The sequence below is a fragment of the Melanerpes formicivorus genome, unplaced genomic scaffold (genome assembly GCF_026170545.1).
Source record: "Melanerpes formicivorus ecotype bairdi unplaced genomic scaffold, bMelFor1.0.p_v2 SCAF_63, whole genome shotgun sequence".
Lineage (NCBI taxonomy): Eukaryota > Metazoa > Chordata > Aves > Piciformes > Picidae > Melanerpes > Melanerpes formicivorus.
In genome coordinates this window covers 1,949,931-1,972,770 of record NW_027142415.1, presented here as the reverse complement: position 1 = coordinate 1,972,770, position 22,840 = coordinate 1,949,931, and positions in this window count along the sequence as shown.

Genomic DNA, 22,840 nt, shown 5'->3' with positions numbered 1-22,840 from the left:
TCCCACAGTGGGGAGATTGGAGTAGATGATCTCTAAAGTCCTTTCCAATCTAAGCCATTCTATGAAACCTACATGGGAAAAAAAGGAGAGGGAAAAGGAGAGGGAAAAGGAGAGGGAAAAGGAGAGGGAAAAGGAGAGGGAAAAGGAGAGGGAAAAGGAGAGGGAAAAGGAGAGGGAAAAGGAGAGGGAAAAGGAGAGGGAAAAGGAGAGGGAAAAGGAGAGGGAAAAGGAGAGGGAAAAGGAGAGGGAAAAGGAGAGGGAAAAGGAGAGGGAAAAGGAGAGGGAAAAGGAGAGGGAAAAGGAGAGGGAAAAGGAGAGGGAAAAGGAGAGGGAAAAGGAGAGGGAAAAGGAGAGGGAAAAGGAGAGGGAAAAGGAGAGGGAAAAGGAGAGGGAAAAGGAGAGGGAAAAGGAGAGGGAAAAGGAGAGGGAAAAGGAGAGGGAAAAGGAGAGGGAAAAGGAGAGGGAAAAGGAGAGGGAAAAGGAGAGGGAAAAGGAGAGGGAAAAGGAGAGGGAAAAGGAGAGGGAAAAGGAGAGGGAAAAGGAGAGGGAAAAGGAGAGGGAAAAGGAGAGGGAAAAGGAGAGGGAAAAGGAGAGGGAAAAGGAGAGGGAAAAGGAGAGGGAAAAGGAGAGGGAAAAGGAGAGGGAAAAGGAGAGGGAAAAGGAGAGGGAAAAGGAGAGGGAAAAGGGAAGTTGTAAGGCTTCCACCAAGCTATTCAGCTGAGCAGTGGCAGCTGTCCAAGAGAAGACTAAGATGCACATGTTTGCAATGGATTGATGTACTGTCACTTAAGTGGAGCAGTAACTCAGGGAATATAACAGTGACAATATGCAGCTCTGAATTACATCATCTTTAACTTACAACAAAAGTGATTACAGTGAGCAGAGACCGGTGCCACTCCTCATTCCTGCAGAAGAAGTCACCATGGCCCTCTCCTGTCACCTCAAAGGCTTGAACTCCTCTGCTTTGTCTGGAGGGAATTATAGCTACAGCCCAGCTGCCTGTACCAGCATCATAAATCCTGACAAGGTCATGGGCATCAGTAAATACCAATTCTCACAGGGCAGGTAGACAGAGAGGGCCTGAACTCACTTACTCCAAAAGCCGCTCTGCACATTAAAGATTCCAAGATAAAACATTCTCATGCAACAGAATGAAACAGTAAAAGAAACCTAACAGGGTAATGACTAATGGCCATTTGATAATTTAATTGTAACCTCCTGACTTTTGCTAACCTGAGCAGAGAGTATTCTGCTGTGTACATCCCACCCTTTCCTCAGCAACACTGGCACTACTTCTGACCAGGAAATATGCTTTCAATGATATTACTATTTTAAATCTAACCTTTGCCACATTTCCTGCAGAGATTTTAATATGAGAATATCACAGAAAGATCATCAGCAACCTTTGCTCTCAGGCTGGAAACAGACATCTATCAACTGGTGCTAGCAGATGGACAAATCCATTGCAAGGTCTACATGGTTTCATGGTTGATAAAAGTTCATGGGGCCAGATAGCTAACAAATGTTTTACTACCACTGGCTGGCAGTAAACCAGATGAAAACATTTACTTTTTGTTAATTCCTGCAGAACTAGCTGAGAGCCATGACCACAGTGACAGCAAAGCCACCTCCTACTCCTACTCCACATACTTTGCTGTCCCTTTCTACAGTGAGGCCAATGGCATCATGGGGTGCATTAAGAATGTGGCGAGAAAACCAAGGGAGGTTCTGCTACCTCTCTCTGTCTGCCCTGGTAAAGCCTCATCTGGAATACAGCATCAGATTCTGGGCTTCCCAGTTCAAGAAGGGCAAGGAACTACTGGAGTCCAGCAGAAAGCCACTAAGATGATGAAGGGACTGGAACATTACAAGCAAATGCTGAGAGACCTGAGGCTCTTCAGCCTGGAAACAAGGAGACTGAGGGAGCATCTCATTAGTGCTTATAAATATCTAAAGGGCAAGTGTCAGCAGAATGGAGTCAGAATCTCCTCAGTGGTGACCAGTGACAGGAAAAGAGCAATGGACACAAACTAGAACATAGGAGGTTCCATGTAAACACAAAGAAAAAAATCTTCACTTTGAGGGTGGCAGAGCACTGGACCAGGCTGCCCAGAGTGGTGTACTGTCCATCTCTGGAGGCATTCCAAACCCACCTGGATGTGTTCCTGTGTGGTTTACTCTGGGTGATCCTGCTCTAGCAGGATGGGTTGGACTACATGATCTTCAGAGGCCCCTTCCAACCCCTGCTGTGTTGTGATTCTGTGAAGCTAGCTAGGCACCTGCCCACCCTCTGGCCAAAGGACACAGCCACAGCTGGGCAGTGAGGCAGGAGAGCTGCCAACCTATCAGTCACTGCAGAAGTGTACACGTGAGGACTGACAGATGGAGATCAGGCAGTCGAGGCAAAGCACCACAGTCAGGGCTCTGGGGCAGGGTGGAAGAGTAACAGCACATTAAGTCCAGTGAAAGGGGTGCAATAAAGCCCTGAACCCAGTGTAGCTTCTAGACATGAGTTTCACTTGAATTCAATGCCCTGACTTCAAATCAGACCAGGTGGGAGCCAGTTCTGTGTGGCAGCTGCCTCTGCCCTACCTGTGCTCCCAGATTTCCCTAGCAACTGTGCAAATACAGAGTACATGCATGAGTGTTTGCCTTCTTTCCTGTGAGCCCAGTACCTGCTGGAAGTGCAGAGATGGAAGTGGTTCAGTGGTCTGACAGCGCCATTGCATGCTTCGCAAGCCAGAGCACAAGGAAACACAACTCAGAACAAATGACCTGCATGCTAATAGTTACCCAGCTGGAAGTCTCTTATGGGTTCAGATGCATTTCACAGGATTGCTTTGGTTGGATAAGCCCTTTAAGATCATCGAGTCCAACCACTCTCCAACTGCCGGGTCTGGTGCTAAACCATGTCCCTCAGCACCGCATCTCTGCCTCTTTGAAAGGCTCCCTGGGGAACCTGTTCCATGCCTTTCATCTTCTAATGTTCAACCTAAACCTACCCTGCTGCAACCTGCATCAGTTTCCACTTGTCCTGTCACTTGTTACTAGGGAAAAGAAACCAACCCCCACCCGGCTATAACCTCCTCATAGGGAGTTGTAGACAGCAACGAAGTTTTCCCTCAGCCTCCTCTTCTCCAGACTACAAGGCCCAGTTCCCTCAGCTTCTCCTCTCCAGACCTGCTCTCCAGAACAGCTTTGCTGCCCTTCCCCGGATTCGCTGCAGCCCCTCAATGTCCTTCTTGGAGTGCGGGGGGCAGACAGAGGCACAGCCATGGGAACTGCAGGGAGGCGCCCAGGGAAGCCCAGGAGCAACGGGGGGGTCACAGCATCACGGCCGCAAAGCCACGGCCGCAAAGCCGCGACCGCTCCCCGCCGCCACCTCCCAGCCCTCCCCTCTCCTGCTTACTTTACGGCAATGTCGTGCAGCGCCGGCTCTTCACGGCAGGGCAAGCGGCTGGCCGTAAGGCAGGTGCGCGGTAGTGCTTGTGCGGGCTGCAGCGGGAGGCTGGGGCTGGCTGGGCTACTGGCGGCGGCGGGAGGCCGGGGCTGGCTGGGCTGCGGGGGCTGCTGGCGGCGGCGGGCGGCCGGGGCTGGCTGGGCTGCTGGCGGCGGCGGGCGGCCGGGGCTGGCTGGGCTGCTGGCGGCGGCGGGCGGCCGGGGCTGGCTGGGCTGCTGGCGGCGGCGGGAGGCCGGGGATGGCTGGGCTGCTGGCGGCGGACGAGCGGTCTCGGTGGCGCGCCGGTGCACGGGGAGAGTGCCGCTCTTTCCTGCGGCTGGTGCGGAGTCGCGGTCCGATCGCCTCGGTGAGGAGTGGGACTGCCCGGTCCCAGCTGGCTGCCGCCGGTGTGTGGGCCTTGGGGAGGGAGCGCGGATGGGCCAGCGCCGGCCTGCCGGCGGAGCTTGGCTGTTTGGGGCTGCTGGCCGGGGCTAGGCACCCCTTTGGCTCTGCCAGGCTCGCCTCAGGACCGCAGTCCGCCGCGTGGGCAGGGTGCCCTGGGCCAGCCAGAGCCCCAGCGCAGACCTCGCTGCCAATCGTGAACAGGGGCTATGAATCGTGAACAGGGGCTACGAATCGTGAATAGGGGCTTGGTTCCGTTCCTCTGTTTGCGGTCTTGGTTGCGAGCGTGGTTATTGGAACGAGGTTAAGAGACGCACTGGCAGGTGGGGAACAGCACAGGTGTTGCAAGTGCCTGAACGCTTGTGCTGCTTACTGTTGGCAATTAACGTAAGGTACTAGGAATGAAGAATGACAAACCAGCGTGAGATCCACAGGACTTCGTTTTCTTTGTACGGACCAGAAGAAATGTTTCTCAACAGAAAGTAAAAAAGCAGAAACTCATCTTAGTCGTACTCCAAGCTCCTGAGCCAACACAGTTTATCTTGTCTTGTGAAAGCGAGTGATCCTGGTAACTTTACTGGCTTTTGAGCCTTGGATAGCCCAACAGTAAATTTCTGTTATGTCCATTGGCATTTCAATAATTAAAGTTACTTTAATTTATCCACAAGTGACTTTCTGAAGCCATTGGAATCATCTCCCAGGTGAAGCAGTGGAGTCCCCATCATGGGACACTCTTCAGATTGAGCTGAACACGTGCTAGGCCAGCTTGTCTAGACCATGCTTTTGGCAAGAAAGGTTGGAGCAGGTGATCCTTGAGGTCCCTTCCAACCTGACATTCTGTGACTGATTGTATGAAGCACAGGCTGGATGATATTTAAAGGTTTGGCTTGATGTGTGTAGAAGGTTATTTTTCAAGCAGACTACACACAGCAGAGAAATAAAGGTTGCTTTCTGTTCCTGCCTTCCCAATAGAGCTCAGAAGAAAGATTAAAGCTTACTAGTTTCCTACTGCAGTAACTGTGATGCTTGCTGGTTAGCTTACACATTTTCATTCACAGGTGGTTGCTGGGTTGCTTCTCTGTGTAGTAACTTCCATTATGATGAGGCTCCAGTATGATCCTTGATAACAGCCAGGAAGTTTTGCTTTTTGGGTTTGGAGTGTTTGGTGGGGTTTGGGTTTGTTGGTTTTATGTTTGTTTCCATCCTCCCTCTCCCCCCCACCTTTAAGTATCCTGACCTAAAGTTTTACAGTCAGGCAACCATTTCAGCAGTACAAGACCATTAGAAAACATCTCTAGGGCAAGATACAGAGTTCTCTGAAATGAATGGAAATATTCACATTAACTTCAGTGCACTTCAGTTACAAAATAAAATGTAAAGGTCATTTTAATACATATTTTTTGCCTATAATTAGGTGGTTTTGATGGAAATTTAAGAGAGCAAAAGCAGAGAGGGATAAAGATGTTTAAGTAGCTGTAATGCAGGCATCCTGATAATCTATCTGTGCAGCAAGTTACTGAGCCAGGTACATCACGCACTGCTAGTCCAAAAGATTACTCAGTCTCTGGGTAAAATTCATTAACCTTTAAGTACTACTTAAATAAATCCTGCTTTACAAGTGCCTACCTCACTAAAACAGCTTTAAGCTGTTTACAGTCCTGAGAGAGGGAGAGAGCAAGGTATCTGAAAGCCTGGTATGCCTCTCTCCACTGATAAAAGGTATGCTGTGCAGTTATTGACTTGCAAATTTTGACAACAAAATAAACATGCAAGTGGAGGTCATTACAAGGTTTTGTTGTAATTTACTACTCTGCTGCGCTGGTGTTGCAAACAGAACACTGGTTGCCATTGCTGTCAATTAATATACCTCTGTTTTACAGAGAAAATGCTCATTGTATTTCTCAGAGTTGATTCTAGAATAGGGACAACCCAAGCAGCTCAGTTAAAAAAAAAATCAGATGTAAAAAATCATGTTGGGGGGAGGAAGCTTGAGTTGGCTTTCAGGGAGGAAGACCTGGCTTAGAGTGAAATCTCCTTTGAAAGGAAGAAATAAAGATCCTGAAAGAAGAGTGAAGTGCTGTTAATCATCCTTCTCAGGGACATGGACAGTGGGATTGAGGCACCCTCAGCAAGTTGTCTGACACCACCGAGCTGTGTGGCACGGTTGACATGCTAGAGGGAAGGGATGTCATCCAGAGGGACCTTGAGAGGTGAGCTGATGCTAACCTCACAAAGTTAAACAAGGTCAAGTGCAAGACCTGGATCGGGGCAATCTGACTTGCAAGTGCAGGCTGGGCACAGAATGGATAGAGACTGGTCCTGAAGAGAAGGATTTGGGAGTGCTGGTTTGGGAGAAGCTCCATGTGAGCTGGCAATGTGTGCATGCAGCCCAGAAAACCAGCTGAATCCTGGACTGCATCAATAGAACTGTGGGCAGCAGGTTGAGGGAAAGGATTCCCCCCAGTACTCACTCTTGTAAGAGCCCACTTGGAGTACTGTGTGCAGCTCTGGAACCCCCAATATAGGAATGAAATAGAGCTGGTAGACTGGGTCAAAAGGAGAGTTGCAAAGATGATTGGAGGCAGATGATCAGCACCTCTCTTCTGAAGATGGGCTGTCAGAGTTTGGGTTGTTCAGCCTGGAGAAGAGAAAGCACAGGGGAGACCTTGTTGCAGCCTTCCAGGATTTGGAGGAGGTCTACAGAAGATCTGGAGAGGGACTTCTTACAAAGGCACATAGTGACAGGACAAGAGGTGACAGCTTCAAACTGGAAGAAGCTAAATTTAAATTATCATTCCTTCAGTATTCCTAAGGTTGGAAGAGACCTCAAAGATCATCGAGTCGACATTATGAAGCAATTTCCCCCTCGAGGGTGGTTACCAGAGAAGTTTTGGAGGCTCCAATCCTGGAGCAAGGTTAGATGGAGGCTTGAGCAACCTGATCTAGCAGGAGGTACCCATGGCAGGAGTGTTGGAACTAGAGGCTCTTGAAGGTCCCTTCCAACACAAACAATTCTATGGTTCTAGGAAGCAGAGACAAGCAACATGCAAAGTGTAGGAGATTATCCATACCTTTGCCAGTTGCTGAGTAAATCTCAAATAGATTAAAATAAGTAAAGATTGCATTGAAAAGATGAGTGAATGCACAAATTAGCATAAGCCAAGCTGCTGTACGAGTTCCAGAAGCTAATTGAAGAAGGGATTTTCTTTTTTTTAATAGCAGAAAGCAAGGTCAGAAGTAGAGGTGTGAGATGCCCAAATCATCAGAGCACTGGGTGGTCAAAGCAGGTAACTAAACTATGGAAGGGAAAATTGCTTTGTCAACTTAATCTGTGAACATTTACAGGTGAGTCAGATTTTTCCTGCTGAGATACATGGCCAATGTTAAAACAAACAAATAAATAAATGTAGTGGTTGGGTTTTTGGTTGTTTGGTTGTGGTTTCTTTGTTGTTTGGTTGTTGCTGTTTGGGTTTTTTTCCTTTCTACTGAAGGACAAAAAGATGTGTAGGATGTGAGTGTCTGTGGGGTATAATCTGCCTTGATCTCAGGTTCTTCCAAGAATAAATTGTCCAAACATGCAGGCACTGTATCTTGGCTGTCCTTCAGAAAGTGTAGTAATACTTATAAACCACCAGATTTATCACCTTCTCCTCTAGTTTCTTATTGCTGCCATTTGTTTTGTTTCACCCCTCCTGATAATGACACATCATCTTTCCAAAGTGCAAAGGTGGGACAGTTAAAAACTTACACACTGGCAGCTTCTGAACACCACCACTTCTAATTCTAAAGAATCTACAGGCTGGCAAGAGGCCAACTGGGATTTACTTTTCGGAAAGTAATAAATGAGCAGTTCCCACATGGACATATTCTGTGCACAATAAGCAGCATCAGAACGGGAAGAGACCTTCATCAGAACACATACTGTTTCACCTTGGTGGGAAAGGCTGATAGGACACTTTGAGAAGAAGCAGCCTGGACCAAATTCTTCTTACTTGCAAAAGCCTTTGGCACTTGACACAACAAACCCAAGCAAATTGTAAATGGACATTTGTTCCCCTGACCATTACTGGCTCTTCCAGAGTAAACCTGTTGCAGCTGGCAAACATGACAGAAGAGCTCAGTAACACTGGGACAGGGGGAACAAGGGAGGGAGCATGGCTGAGTTCCACAGCCTTTGTTGATCTCCTCCTATGTACTATGGGTATTTGAGGAAGAGAGATAAACAGTCCTGCCTCAGAGATTTCCCCAGTAACTGTGGGGAATTGTTCTTTTCACAGGGATACAGGGCTGTTTGGGAGCAGCAGCCCCACTGAGCAGACATCCTTAAGCTTTAGCAGTGAGAAAGGGAGCAGTATGGAGCAAGCAGGGCAGCATGATGACCTATTCAAAGAGTTCCTGGACCTCACCCCTGATTCTGGTAGTAAAAAAAAAGTCAAGGCCATGTTAGCAGCACTGCATTTGGTGTGGATGACAGAAATTGAATACTGACTTAGAAGGACTTTTATGTGTTATTTCAAATAGATCATACCTTGGGTGCTCTGGTTGTTGTGATCTGATTTACCATGCTGGATCTTAAGCTGTTTTGGCAGACAAAGTCTGTGAGTATTTAATGAAATTACTTCTGGCTTTTGCACAGGGAAAACAGGCACATCAGTTCCAAACGGTGAGCTCCTGTCTAAGCTAAGTGTCTCAAGGACATTAAGTGCACAAAGTATGCCTGTGATATCAGGATGTCCACTTTTAAAGATGCCTTTCCTCACAAAACAAGAATCCCAGTCTCTACCTGGTATCCGTCATAGGATGGTCATCTGGGGTTCAAAAAAACCTGCAAGGCTGTGCAGCTCTGTGTTCCCAGCCTCGTGCACCACTTGTTGGCACCTGTGCCTAGACTTTCCATAGACCATAAAACCCTTCAGAAGCAGAACATCTGCAGGTCAACAAATTAACATGCTTGTACACCACTTGGCATGCAACAGAGCCCTTACACATATGCAAATCATACCCCTGCCCTGTGTCCAGCTACATCTGAATTCTGCAAGAATTAAATGCCCTCTGAGCTCCCCACAGCAGGTGTGCCAGATTTCTCAGGCCATCACTAGAAGAAGTTCTTCCTCGGAAAGAAGAAAAAGCAACATATATGTGGGCACATTTCCCTCTGCCAGCAGCTCCTGAAGGCAGGAGGAATGTCAACAAAACCCAATCTCAGTGTTAATAGGACGGGGAAAAGGAGTAACAAAGGAGTAAATTGGCCTAATTACAGAAACTCTGGGGTGACCTTATCTGTAGAGGAGGTGGAAAACACTTAGTAAAGCTGGAAGGGAAAGATAGCAGGGCAACACTTCAGAGAGGGAAAAATCATATGTGAAGTAGATTTGTTATAGCACAGCAACAGAGTGAAAAATGTTGGCAGTTGTCGGTATGCTTAACCCAGGAAAAAACCAACCAAACCAAAACAGAGTTTTAGTGCAACCATATTGGAGTATGAAGTGGTAAAAAGTCTGAGTCCTGCTTTCCAGTGGCTTGGGAGAGCATGTCTGCCAGGGCCATAGGCCTCAGCAGAAAGTAAACTGCAAAGTGGTGCCCCCTTTTCATACGATTCACAATTAGCTTTAGCTAGATGACAATGACAACTCTTAGTGAGCCAAAGATCAGCCAGATTAAAGGAGCCTATAGATACCTATGCTTTACCTAAATGGCTACAGCCCTTACCAAACAAAGACCCTGCCAGGTGAAAGGAACACACAGAGACAACAGCAATAAAACTTTTATCCTCAAAGTCTGTTATTTTTACTTACATGAAGTAACTTTGCTATAATGTGCAAGGTAAACGAAATTCTGAAGTTGTTTGTTGTTGTATGATAGAGTTTATATGTTTAGGACAAGCAGAATGATTAATTCATGGTTTTACAGATTTCTTTGGGTGGATCTGCCAGCTGTTCTGTGCTTGAGCCAATAAAAGTGTTGCCTACATGTCCAAGAAAAGCAGCAAATACAACGTGAAGAACCATCCAGAACAAGTACCTACTGAAAGTAGATTGCTTAGTCTCTTGGAAATGGTATTAAAGAGTGATTTGAACGTCAAGTTAATAAAGATATACAAAGTCACATCTTGTCAACCTCAGCATTTTCCCATCTTTGAACCACAGTGGATTAGGTTTGTGCATATTCTGCTAGATGTAGATATAGCCATGAGGAAAATTTCTGAGGCAGGCCTTAGAAAAAAAGCTCTTAGTGATTAGTTTATGAATCAAAGATGCATCTTTCACGTTTTATAATCATGAAGTCTACTGCAGCATTTGGAAATCATCTGTCAACATAAAACTTAATGACAAAATAAATTGAATTTCTTTTGCTGTTAATTTTTCTTCCAGCTGCTCTTCCAAAGAGCTATCAAGGAAAGATTTCCATTAGCTGCTAAGCCAGCAGTGGCTTTCCAAAACAATTCTGTAAACCTTCTGTGGGTGCTTTCCAGCCACCTCACTTTACAAGAGCTTGGTGAAAGATGTGTTAACACTAATTCATCATTAGTCCTGCTCCCAGCTCTTGCAGAATTAACAAGTCAAAGAGCTTCTAGGGGGGAGCTCAGCATCCTGAGAATCCCTAGAACAATTGTAAAGGACCAGACTGGCACATTAAGGAGGCATTTGAGGTCTCCCCTCCTTTTTACCAATATTAATAGCAACTTAGCTTTTCCCACTGACATCTCCTGTTGTTACTTGAACATACTGCATAGGGCTGCTTCAGATGCTATATTGAAGGCCTCTTTTTTTCCCCTGACAAGTATTCAGTTTGCCCTTGGCTATCTGCATTGCTAGTCACAGGGGAACATCTCAATGATCTCTTTCAATTTCCTGTCTGCATTTTCTTGTTTTAGACCACCTTGTCCTCCTTCATCAAAGATGCTTACAAACAGTAAAATGTCACTGTTTGCACTCAGCATTGGATCTTGCTGCTTCTCACAAGATCTCTCTCAGAAAAGCATCTTTCCTTCATGTGCAGACTATTAACTACATGGACACATAATCACTCGCAGTCCCTCCAAAGGTTCACCTGTACCTCCAAGACTTTGCAGTTCACCAGACCATGAGACACACAGTTACTGCCTCTGTTTCTTACACTGAAAGTGACCAGGCCCATTGGAGATTTTAATGAGTGGAAATCATGAGCTTCTTCAAAATCTTAGCAAATACATCCACTCTCAAACTGTTTAATACCTGTACCTTTTCTCTGTGAAGTGAAAGGTATCAGCAACCCAAAAGAAGATCCAAAGCATATCCAAAAGCTGTTAAAAGTAGATGCAGTTCATTCCAACCCAAACCATTCTATGATTATATGATTTTTATGAATATGCTCCTTGATCATTATTCTTTAATATTAAACATTAAGTAGCATTCCAAAATCTCCAGTGATAGTTCAGCTCAGTAAGGACAGCCTGGGCAGTACTCACTTCAGTATTCCTGGCTTTATCTGTATTTCCCCAGCCTGATTCTTGCCACCTTTCAGTGATGATGGCTCATGAAGTCTCATGCATCCACTTGCCACCATTTCAGAACATACACAAATAGCCTGCTTTTCCAACTCCCTTTCAACAATTTTTTCCTTCAGTCTCAGCTCAGAATTATTCTGCACGTTTCTTGTTAAAAATAATGATAACTAGGAATAAATTCTAAACCAACCAGAGATGTTCAGAAAGTATGTATGATAATACTAATAATAATACTAATAATACTAATAATAATACTAATAATAATAATAAAAGAAAATATGTTAATAAAGAGTGGTAGAGGTGAAAATCTGAGCATAACTGGAATTAACTGGAGAGCTCCCAAACAGAGAGGGACCTGGGGGTGCTGATCGACAGCCACCTGAACATGAGCCACCAGTGTGCCCAGGTGGCCAAGAAGGCCAATGGCATCCTGGCCTGTATTAGGACTAGTGTGGCCAGCAGGAGCAGGGAAGTCATTGTGCCCCTGTACTCTGCATTGGTAAGGCCACACCTTGAGTACTGTGTCCAGTTCTGGGCCCCTCAGTTTAAGAAGGACATCAAAACACTTGAATGTGTCCAGAGAAGGTCAAGAAGGCTGGGGAGAGGCCTTGAACACAGCCCTGTGAGGAGAGGCTGAGGGAGCTGGGATTGTTTAGCCTGGAGAAGAGGAGGCTCAGGGGTGACCTCATTGCCCTCTACAACTACCTGAAGGGTGGTTGTAGCCAGGAAGGGGTTGGTCTCTTCTCCCAGGCAACCAGCACCAGAACAAGAGGACACAGTCTCAAGCTGTGCCAGGGGAAGTTTAGACTTGAGGTGAGGAGAAAGTTCTTCACCGAGCGAGTCATTCGTCATTGGAACGGGTTGCCCAGGGAGGTGGTGGAGTCACCGTCCCTGGAGGCGTTCAAGAGGAGATTGGACGTGGCACTTGGAGCCATGGTTTAGTCCTGAGGTCTGTGTTGATAGGTTGGACTCGATGATCCTCGAGGTGTCTTCCAACCTTAGTTATACTGTGATACTGTAAACATACCAAACAAAGTGAATTTAAATGCAGCAAGCAAGAGAAAGAGAAAGAAATTAAAGGTACAAGGGTTTGGGTTTTTTTGGGGGGGTGCCACTAAAAAGCTTATTCTGTGTGCAACAAACATGGATATAGCATAGAGATGCTTCAATCTGAAAGAGAGAAGAGAAACTGAAGTAAGAGAGGCAATAAATATGACTGGATGTTGTAGATACAAGGATCCTTTGACGTCTTTAAAAGGAAAAACACACCAAAACAACAATTCTAGGGACTTCCCTTGACAGTTCTTGAGATTGTTTAATCTCTGCTTACACAAGAACCCAACACAGAGCTAAAATTCAGTTTTAGCTAACCATACTACTTCTGAAAGTCGCTGGAATCTTCTAAGATATTTCTACTGTGTAATTGTTTCCATTCTTTGTTTCCCTTTCTATGTCTACTTGTTATGTTTTAGTGCAGTCTGTCCCAAAAAGCAGATGCAGTGCTGATTTGGCTCTGAGAAAAGAAAAAAGGGGGGGAAAAAAAGAGAGAGATCTCATACATTTTGTGTCTAGATGACTTACTAAAGGATATCAGGCAGAAGTGCTGTTGCAGAAAATTAAATGCTCGATATTGATTATGACATTCATGAAAAATGTTGATATACCATATGCAAAAAGGAGTATAAATTAACATCTGCCTGCCTAGAAGATGATAGATATCTGTTATAAAGTACCTGCATGGTCTTTTCTTTCAGGCTCAGCAACCTGCTCAAATGTCATTCAATTAAAAAGGAGGAAGGAGGGGAAAAAGAATAAGGTAACAGAAATGACAGGCTTTTTCATATACCCAGGCATATACTCTGCAATTTGTCAGCAAGGAGGGTGCAGTAAAAGTCTTTTCTTCCCTTTAGAGAAAAGCGTTGAGCGTGGTTAATCCAAAGCCCCCACCCCAGTCCCAACACCATGGGCTTGCAGGCGGCAGACAGATCCTGGGTAGTGGGTGTTGTGACAACCATTGACTAAGTGCTGGTGCTGTGACTGATTACTAATTCACTGTCTCTAGTGACTGTTTACTAAATCATTATCTCTAAGGTATGGATAACTCCTCAGTTTAGGCAAAGGAGGTACAGGCAAAGAAGAGCAGAGGAACACAGAGAGGTAGCATGTGTTCAAGCTTAGGAAACTCGGTTGTTTCTGCTGTTACTTGGGAAGGGAGGTAGAAAAGAAGTATCATTAATCTCATTTCCCAACAGTGCCTGGTGGAACAAGGTCACTTCCCTTCCAACTCTCAACAATTAGACAAATGTGGTAGTGTAGGCTATGGAGAAGCTAACAGATTGTGAAACTGCATCTCCAGAAATCACAGGGGAAACAGAAAGATCTGCAGAACGCCTTCGTCTTGCAGCCCAGGATCTGTGAGGATCACAAATGCTTGCCACCAGCCTAGGAGAAACTCACAAGTAGAATTCTCAATTCTAATGTGCTACAAGAGATTAATAGAAGATATTAAGACCACTGCCATTATCTGTGTCTCAGTAGTAGGGATTTGATGACTGAAACTCTGACAGTCGTAGGAAGTGGCTCACACCCTATGTGCCAGAGGAAAGCAGCCCCAATGTTTTTTTAGTTTAGCTTCATAAAATTCTTGCTATTTTCTCCTAACTGAAGCATACTCACAGCTAAATTAGGAACACATGGATTATTTCCTCTGATAAGTATCAAATGGATAATGCCTAGCAGTTTTCTGTTTTAATTCTCTTCAGACATGCAAAGGGATGCTCAGATTCACAGGCTTTGAGGGCTCATGAGAATTCGCTGGGACCCAGTCCAACTTGCTGCTTTGAGCACCTCCAGGCTTCACCTTCTGACACCAAAACTCACAAAGCTCCCTCTAGAACACGCCTAAGGAAGTAAAAAACCCTGTGCAGAGCTCACACTGACAGACGCAGAGCGGCCAGTTGTTGTTTCTGGACATATGTTTGATTATTGCTTTGGCCATGGAAGTTATAAACCTCAATTACCACTCAAGAGAGATGTCTCTTCTCATCAAATCATCTCGTAAACAGCCTGGGCCCTCTCCAGTCACTGCACTTTCGTTTATTCTTTGGTGGGATGACTAAGCATTTCTATCAGTTTGCCTCTGAATTGAAATCAAGTGTGACCTGGTTTGAGTTAGAACAGAACTAATTCTCTTAAGTTCTAATGAATTTTATGTGTCATATAGCAAAACCGTTGGGCAGCAACTGCATCTGTGCCGTGTTACTAAATATTCTTCTGGTTCTCCCTCAGGAGGTTATGCTTCTCCCCCTCATACTGGTGTGACTCCACTACATTTTGGGATCCCACTGCATTACAAGGATTATGAATATGGCTATTACAATCAAAATATGTTCTTTTGGTCATCATTGAATTTCTTGATTCTGTTTATCATGTTTAATCTGACATCACATCAGTGTACATGGCACACAAACACTGTAAAAGGAAAAAAAAAAGCAGCACAGGGGAACCCCAAATCCATTTCTTTCTTTATTTACATGCAAGTAAATATTTCTAGGATTTGTCTTTGGATGTGGAGTAAGTGCCAGCACAGAAAAATGTAATGGGGTGAAGTCTTTTAGCCTGGAGAAGAGGAGGCTCAGGGGAGACCTTATTACTCTCTACAACTACCTGAAGGGAGGTTGTAGCCAGGTGGGGGTTGGTCTCTTCTCCCAGGCAACCAGCACCAGAACAAGAGGACACAGTCTCAAGCTGCACCAGGGGAGGTTTAGGCTGGAGGTTAGGAAGAAGTTTTTCACAGAAGAGAGATTGGTGATTGGAATGTGTTGCCCGGGGAGGTGGTAGATTCACCATCACTGGAGGTGTTTAGGAAGAGACTGGATGGGGTGCTTGGTGCCATGGTTTAGTTGATTAGATGGTGTTGGGTGATAGGTTGGACTCAATGTTCTCAAAGGTCTTTTCCAACCTGGTCTATCCTATCCTATCCTATCCTATCCTATCCTATCCTATCCTATCCTATCCTATCCTATCCTATCCTATCCTATCCTATCCTATCCTATCCTATCCTATCCTATCCTATCCTATCCTATCCTATCCTATCCTATCCTATCCTATCCTATCCCACTACTTATCACTTGCTTCTGTTATCAGTACTTTTAGCAGCCCTTTTTAAAGATGTGTGCTCCCTCCTAATGCTGTTCTAGGCCATTCCATAATGACTGCATGACAGAAATCATCACCGGGGCGCTAAGGGGCACGGTTTGGGGTGCTAAGGGACACAGCGTTAAGCAATACTGATGAAATTCGATTCAAATCAGTACATGTAAAAATTCCCTTCAGTGTTAATAAATAGGAAGGAACACAAGTCAAAAATAAACAGACCTAACTATGTGAACCCTTGGCTTTACCTGTTATCACTAAGGACAACATTTTGGAGCCCCTGAAGATAGCTCTCTGCAAATACTGTTTTCGTATCTGTGATGTCAAAGATTAAATGAAACTATGCAAATTACTAGGACAAGAAGAGAGGATAAAAAAATCATAAACACCACTCTATATATTCATGGCATGTCTGTGTCTTGATTCCTATATGGAGTTCTTGTCAGCTGTTTCACAAAGGGCTGCAATGCAACTAGTAAAGCTACAGAGAAAAGTGAAACAGTTGATCAAAGGTGTGGCAGGATGTCTGTATGATGAGAGATAAAATTAATTAGGATTGTTAAGATGGTAAAAGGAAGGACTGCAAGTGGGAATGTGGTAGAGGCATATAAAATAATGAGTGGCTGAAGAAGAAATACTATCCAGATTATCATAATGTCAGAACAGAGGGGCATCAAATTAAATTACCAAACTGCAGGCTTAAAGCTGAGCATACTTAAACTACAGAACCATCTGCCACAGGAGGCTGTGGAGGCCAGAACTCTAAATGGGATCAAAAAGTAATTAGATCTAGGGAAGAAAAGTTTCAGACTATTAAATGGAAAACACTACCCTCAGTTTGGGAAGTCCCTGCACCAGGAGATGCAAGCACGTGAGCATGCAGAATCAGAGAACCCTAGCTCCTTGCCTGCAGTCTGGTCCAGGAACCTGCTGTCATGGTTATAAACCTCCCCAAAGCTAGACCAGTTCATCACAGCTGCTTTAAAATTGAGATTAGCTGTGGAGACACTCCTCATAGTTTTCCTATTTCCTACTGGTTTTGTGAGTGCATTAAGCCCTGGGCTATGAGGGAGAATCTAAGTGCAAGAAGTTAACTTACCTACACTCCCAGTTTTGTAGAGCTGTGGAGGAGGCCAAAGTCTCAGACTTATGCTTCTCTTTAGTGTCTCAACAGAGGTATCACTGCACTCAACATGTCATTGGGACTCCTAATATTGGATTTTTACTCTTTCCATAATAGTGTAGTGCCATCTTTTTATTCCTAGGTCAACCTCAAGAGTTCTGCCCCTAGAGCTGGCACCTACATTTTAACACTGCTAGACCTTACAATCCCCAGAAATGCTTGGTGAGCTGGAACAGAGCTTCTTCCCTCTGACTCCCAAATGCTGTTTCACTGGGCTGCAAATGGTACTGGTGGGTTGAGGGCACCTGTGACAGAGCAGAGGGTACAGGTTGAAACCCCACGCTAGGCAGCAGCTCCTATTGCCACGATATCCTCTGATCCACCTGAGCAGATCTGATCCTAGCTTGTCAAAATGTCTGAGATTAGACTAGGGAATCATAGAACAAAATAACAGAATCCTTTCAGTTGGAAAAGAACTTCAATATCATTGAGTCCAACTGTTATCTAACTCTACCAAGTCTGGGGCTAATCCTTGTGTCTCAGCACCACTTCTCTGCCTCTTTGAAACACTTCCAGGTACAGGGATTCAGCCATCTCCCTGGGGAGCCTGTTCAGTGTTTGAGAACCCTTTCAGTGAAGAAGTTTCTTCTAATATCCAACCTAAACCTCCCCTGGTGCAACTTGAGGCCATTTCCTCATCTTATCACTTGTTTCTAGGGAGATGAGACCAACTCCTGAGAACAAAATAGCTGAAGCAGGATGACACAAAAGGGTCTGAAGAAACGTGAAAACAAATGCAGCCCTCAATGAGCACAAGAGGAAAAGCTCCAATTTCAGTGCAGCCTTGCTGTGAAAGGAGCCCTGAAATAGGCCATATTTAGAAAAATAAGAATGGGATTAAGATTTCTGTTCCAAGTCTGAGAGATTACCCACTGTGAGCAAGAGCTGGCCAACTCTGCAGTGTTGCAAGGGTTTTAAAGAGAAAAAGGCAAGAAGGTGAAAAAGAAAGTCTAAGTTGAGACCCATGGCAGTGCCTGCTGCTGCTACTGCTGCTATCTTTGCTTTAGTCACACTGCATACATACTGGAGTGCTTGAGTGGTCTTACAGAAGCTGAAAAAGCTGTGTGGAATTTCATGGGTCAGAGCACTACTACCATCATGGTACAAGGCCAGAGGGCACAGAAACAAATCTTGCATGTAGCTGCTCAGAGAAATGGTTACCTCATCAACCCTGTGGAGAGGAAACAGCAATTATCCCACATCCTTCCCTGTTTCAGACTCCCGGGGTGCAGTAGTTTGGCTTTTCTAATCTGATGCACCCTTTAGATGTCCTGAACACCTACCACTATCCCTCAGGAAAAGCAGATGGACAGGGCTGTCAAAGTAAGCACTGGGACCTGTAGTGTCTGCTTGCCATATTGATGTGTTTACAAAATACTTTCCCTATACAGCCTTGGAGACAGGAACAAGGCAAGGGTATCTGCACACAGGATCAGCAGCATCCTATCAGTTCATTCTCAGACTCCCCTTGCACTGTGCTCCAAGCAGTGGCAATGGAAGCAGCCAGTCCCAACTCTGTTTCACAGCCAGAGGAAAGCTTAGATGAAATCTTAGTCAAATTGTCTTTCCAGACAAATTGTCTTTCCCAGTTCTCTGCCAATATAAGTTCAGCACAAAAAGTACAGCACTAAAGCATCTGGGAAAAGGAAGCAGAAGATAACCTTAGCTTTTTTTTCCCCTTCAACAAGACTTTCTGGCAAATAGCTCCATACCATGATTTAAAAAAAAACCCATAAAAGATATCAAAAATAAGCGTGATGCTTTCAGGTGAAAATTATGGACAATTAAAAACCCACATATAAAACTCTTTGAGATGCATGAGAGCTGAGCTCAAGCTTTGCACCCTCGGAATCAAAAGCAAAGGTTTAAGCCTTGCTTCCCCAAAGCCCAGGTGGATCCTGCCTTTGGAGTTGTTCTCTAAACTCCATGAAGGAAAGAGATTACCCTTCTGACCAGGGAGGCCTTTACACAGCCATTGCCAATTACATAAGCCACTTTGCACATGATGGAAAGCCATGCAGTGGTACAGCAGACACCCAGGATATTTGTTCCTGTTGCCAAGAAACAGTCAATCCGATCCTCATTAAGGAAAAAATATCAACCTTGGTATTCATTGTGGGTCTTGCTGAAGCACTGCTCAGCTCACATAAATGCTTTGCTGAAGGGCAGGGTAGGTCTGAAAGGAACTATTTGCCACACAAAATCCATCACCTTTAATGAGGTCAAACATAAAACATGCAGAGCCCAGACCAAGAGTATATAAGGGAGGTGAGGTTATTCGGCATAGAAGAGTCAGGTGCTGGTTACAGGTATCAGTGTGAGGATAGAAGGCAATATCTAATCTGTTTTGATCTTTGTAGCTTGTTTGGATCGATGTGGGAAAGAAAAGCTGGAAACCACATAGCTGTTATTGGATCATGGGGTTTGGTGTTAATACCCTGTCATGTCAACATCAGCTAACACCTTGCTGGGATGAGCTCCTTGCTGTCAGTAAATGTGTCTCAGTCTTTGCTTCCTAAGCTTGTGGTCTTTATCTGTGGACCAAAGTCCACCCCAGAGTCTCAACAGAGCTGAATTATCTGCACAAGGAGCACTGAGACCACCGGGATGTTACGGCATGCAAATCTTTTATACCACCCTCGATTTATTTGTTCAAAAGTATCTTTTCAATGTATTGTGACACCTTTTTGGATCCACTGGCATCTGATACAATGACTCTTTAATTTGCATGTTATTTTAGTACTTCTGAACACCAGTAGAATATTGAAGAGAAAATATATCATTTTTGAGGACAAGGAAGAGGCTCTGAGATGGAATTTTTATGTACCAGAAAGCAGCTGCTGCAAGGGACCTGGGGGTGCTGGTTGATGGTAGGATGAACATGAGCCTGCAGTGTGCCCAGGTGGCCAGGAGGGCCAATGGCATCCTGGCCTGCATTAAGAACAGTGTGGCCAGCAGGAGCAGGGAGGTCATTCTGCCCCTGTACACTGCACTGGTTAGGCCACACCTCGAGTCCTGTGTCCAGTTCTGGGCCCCTCAGTTTAGGAAGAAGGTTGACTTGCTGGAACGAGTCCAGAGAAGGGCAACGAAGTTAGTGAGGGGCTTGGAACACAAGCCCTATGAGGAGAGACTGAGGGAGCTGGGGCTGCTTAGCCTGGAGAGGAGGAGACTCAGGGGTGACCTTATTGCTCTCTACAACTACCTGAAGGGGAGTTGTAAACAGGCAGAGGTTGGTCTCTTCTCCCAGGCAGCCAGCACCAGAACAAGAGGACACAGTCTCAGGCTGCACCAGGGGAAATTCAGGCTGGAGGTCAGGAGGAAGTTTTACACAGAGAGAGTGATTGCCCATTGGAATGGGCTGCCTGGGGAGGTGGTGGAGTCGCCGTCACTGGAGGTGTTCAGGAGGAGACTTGCCAGGGTGCTTGGTTACATGGGTTAGTTGATTAGGTGGTGTTGGATGATAGGTTGGATGTGATGATCTTGAAGGTCTCTTCCAACCTGGTCTATTCTATTCTATTCTATTCTATTCTATTCTATTCTATTCTATTCTATTCTATTCTATTCTATTCTATTCTATTCTAGTACTAGTGAAGAGTTTCTTGACCAAAGACTGATTCGTGATTTTAAGCACAGAATCTTCTGTGTCTTTGGGTTAAAACTAGTGTTGCAATTAAAAATGAATGCTTCCTTTAGCATCACACTATCACATTTTCAGCTATTGCTTTTTAACAGCAAGGAAGCAATCACCATGACTAACAAAGGGAAGTCGTTACGCGATTAAGATTCCTGCTCTAATCCCTGCTAACCTCAGAGATCCTTTCACCACGACACATAAACACATTTCCTATTCATTGTGAGCACTGATGTGGATTACATGAAATACTTTCATTCCATCAAGGGAAAGGAGTGCCTGTGCTTTAATATATTTGCTCTTTACATGAACCACTCTGCAGCTCTGGCAGCGCTGACGGCTGCCCTGAGCGAAGGTATGTGACACCCTGACACCCATTTTATGCTCCCAGATTATTAGAAGCCAGAGCAGTGCTGTTTCTAGAGATACATGCATGCCCTGGTTTGCTGAGTGAAAGTAATTTACAGGCTCTTGAACGTTGTATTAGCCACAGTCATTGCAAAAGGCTCTCCGTTGTAATAGCAAGCAAAATGCACAGCATATGGGCAGGCTGTAATGGCTATTTACAACTTCTCCTTGCTTCATGAAGATAAGCAGTTTAAACAACATCCAGGGGAGAGGCACACATGGTACCAGGGGGGAAAAAAAACCAAAACCAAAAAAAGCCCATACTATTGGCTAAGGATATTTTATTCACTTTCTCATTTCCTGTAAGGGTCTATATTATATGAATCTCAGTTCAGCTGCAGAGCTTCAAACAGGGAAAAATGAGCTGGTTTACTGAGCCAAGGCTGGTTTGTGTTGGTTGGGTTTTTTTTAGTAAATGAAACAAACCTCAGCTTGAATTGCCCTGGTTACAGTGCTCATCACTGGACTGAGAATCTGACACAATGAGCAACACAGAAAAGCTTTCTGAAATGTCACTGCAGTCTTGTTCACATCTGGTGCAGCTGCAGAGTTAAAACCATTTAACTGAGCTGGGTCTCATCCCATTTCCCTCACTCTCTTATCCCAACTAAACATACTGCTCCTCCCACTCAAATATCTGAGGGACTTGAGAGCCACCCCATAAGGCCACATTCATTAACAGCAGCTTAGAATCCACCAGTCTTTGCATCTAGCATTTCCAACTAGCTGGGCTCTACTTGGCTTTTTGCTGCAAGCAGCAACTTACCCCGGGTGCTCTAGTCATGCTTCAGAAGCTGTCAGGTCCTCCTAGCACTCGTTGTTAGCCAGAGGGGGAAGGAAGATTTTCAGGTCTCCCAACGAGCTTCTCAATTTCTTTCTGTAGTAGATCCTCCTTAGTTGCAGGTACTTTGTCTTAAGCAGTTGGTCAAATGTAGCTCCAGACAGTGTCAGGGGCAGCAACACCAGCCTGGGTACAGCTCCTTCAAGGAGTGAATAAAGGATTTTCCTGATTTCTTTATCATAAGCATAACACTTACTTTTAATTTACAGCTTAAATTGACCAGGTGCTGGGTTTCTTAGATGAGCAAACCACAATGCCTGGGCCCATGCACCAGAGGCCAGACTGCACCAGCTTTTCAGCCAGTATGGATCATTGCTGGCAGGAACTATACACTGAGCATCTCTACATTCAGAATAATAAGGTTTAATGCAATGGGTTTTTTTCCCCCTTAGGCAAAATCTTCACCCTTGCCTAATTTCTCCACATCTCCTTTGATGGCATCTTTTCTGACATTCAAAAGTCTGGCATCTCTTTCATTAACATAGGATTGCAACAGATAATCTTGAGTAAATTGGAGCTGCATTACAATTTCCCAGCCACTGGCTTGTACACAAGACAGGTATACTTTGAAATCCATCTGCCAGTCAGCAGTGATACTGCAATTACAAAAAGAGACAGAGCAGCCTCACCACTGTATGCTCTTGAGCACCTTGCTGTCACAGTCATTCTGTTGCTGAAAACACTCCCAAGCTAGAGCTGAGCTGCAAAATAGAAGTCCTCCTGTTTGACAAATGTTGGTTAAGCAGGTTTGTATTTCATTCCCTGGTTGCAGCTATAATTTCACCTGCCAGTTTCATCATTGCCTCCACCTGGATCTAAACATGCACTCTATTATACTCAGGACTAGCCTTTCTGGAATACACAGGCCAGCTTTTTGAGCTTAGATGTCTGAACTTTGTCCCAGATCTGTATTTGGCGTCTCACAAAGCTCCTACTAGTTTCAGATGAAATAGGTTCACTCTTAAAGAGCACAACCAGCTGAAATCACATTTTAATCCTTGTTTTGCTCTTATATAAAAAGTATGTTTTTTTTCCCTCTGTCAAAACTAGAAAAGCTAACTCAGAGTAAAAGTAAAACAGTGATTTATAGTTCTTCCTTTAATAACCCTCCTGGTTCAGCTTGATTTGCACACTGTGAGCCTTGGACCCTATCTACTTGCTCCTTGCCTGCCTGTATTTGCCCATTGGAATGTACTGCCCAGGGAGGTGGTGGAGTCGCCATCACTGGAGGTGTTTAGGAGGAGACTTGATGGGGTGCTTGGTGCCATGGTTTAGTTGATTAGGTGGTGCTGGAT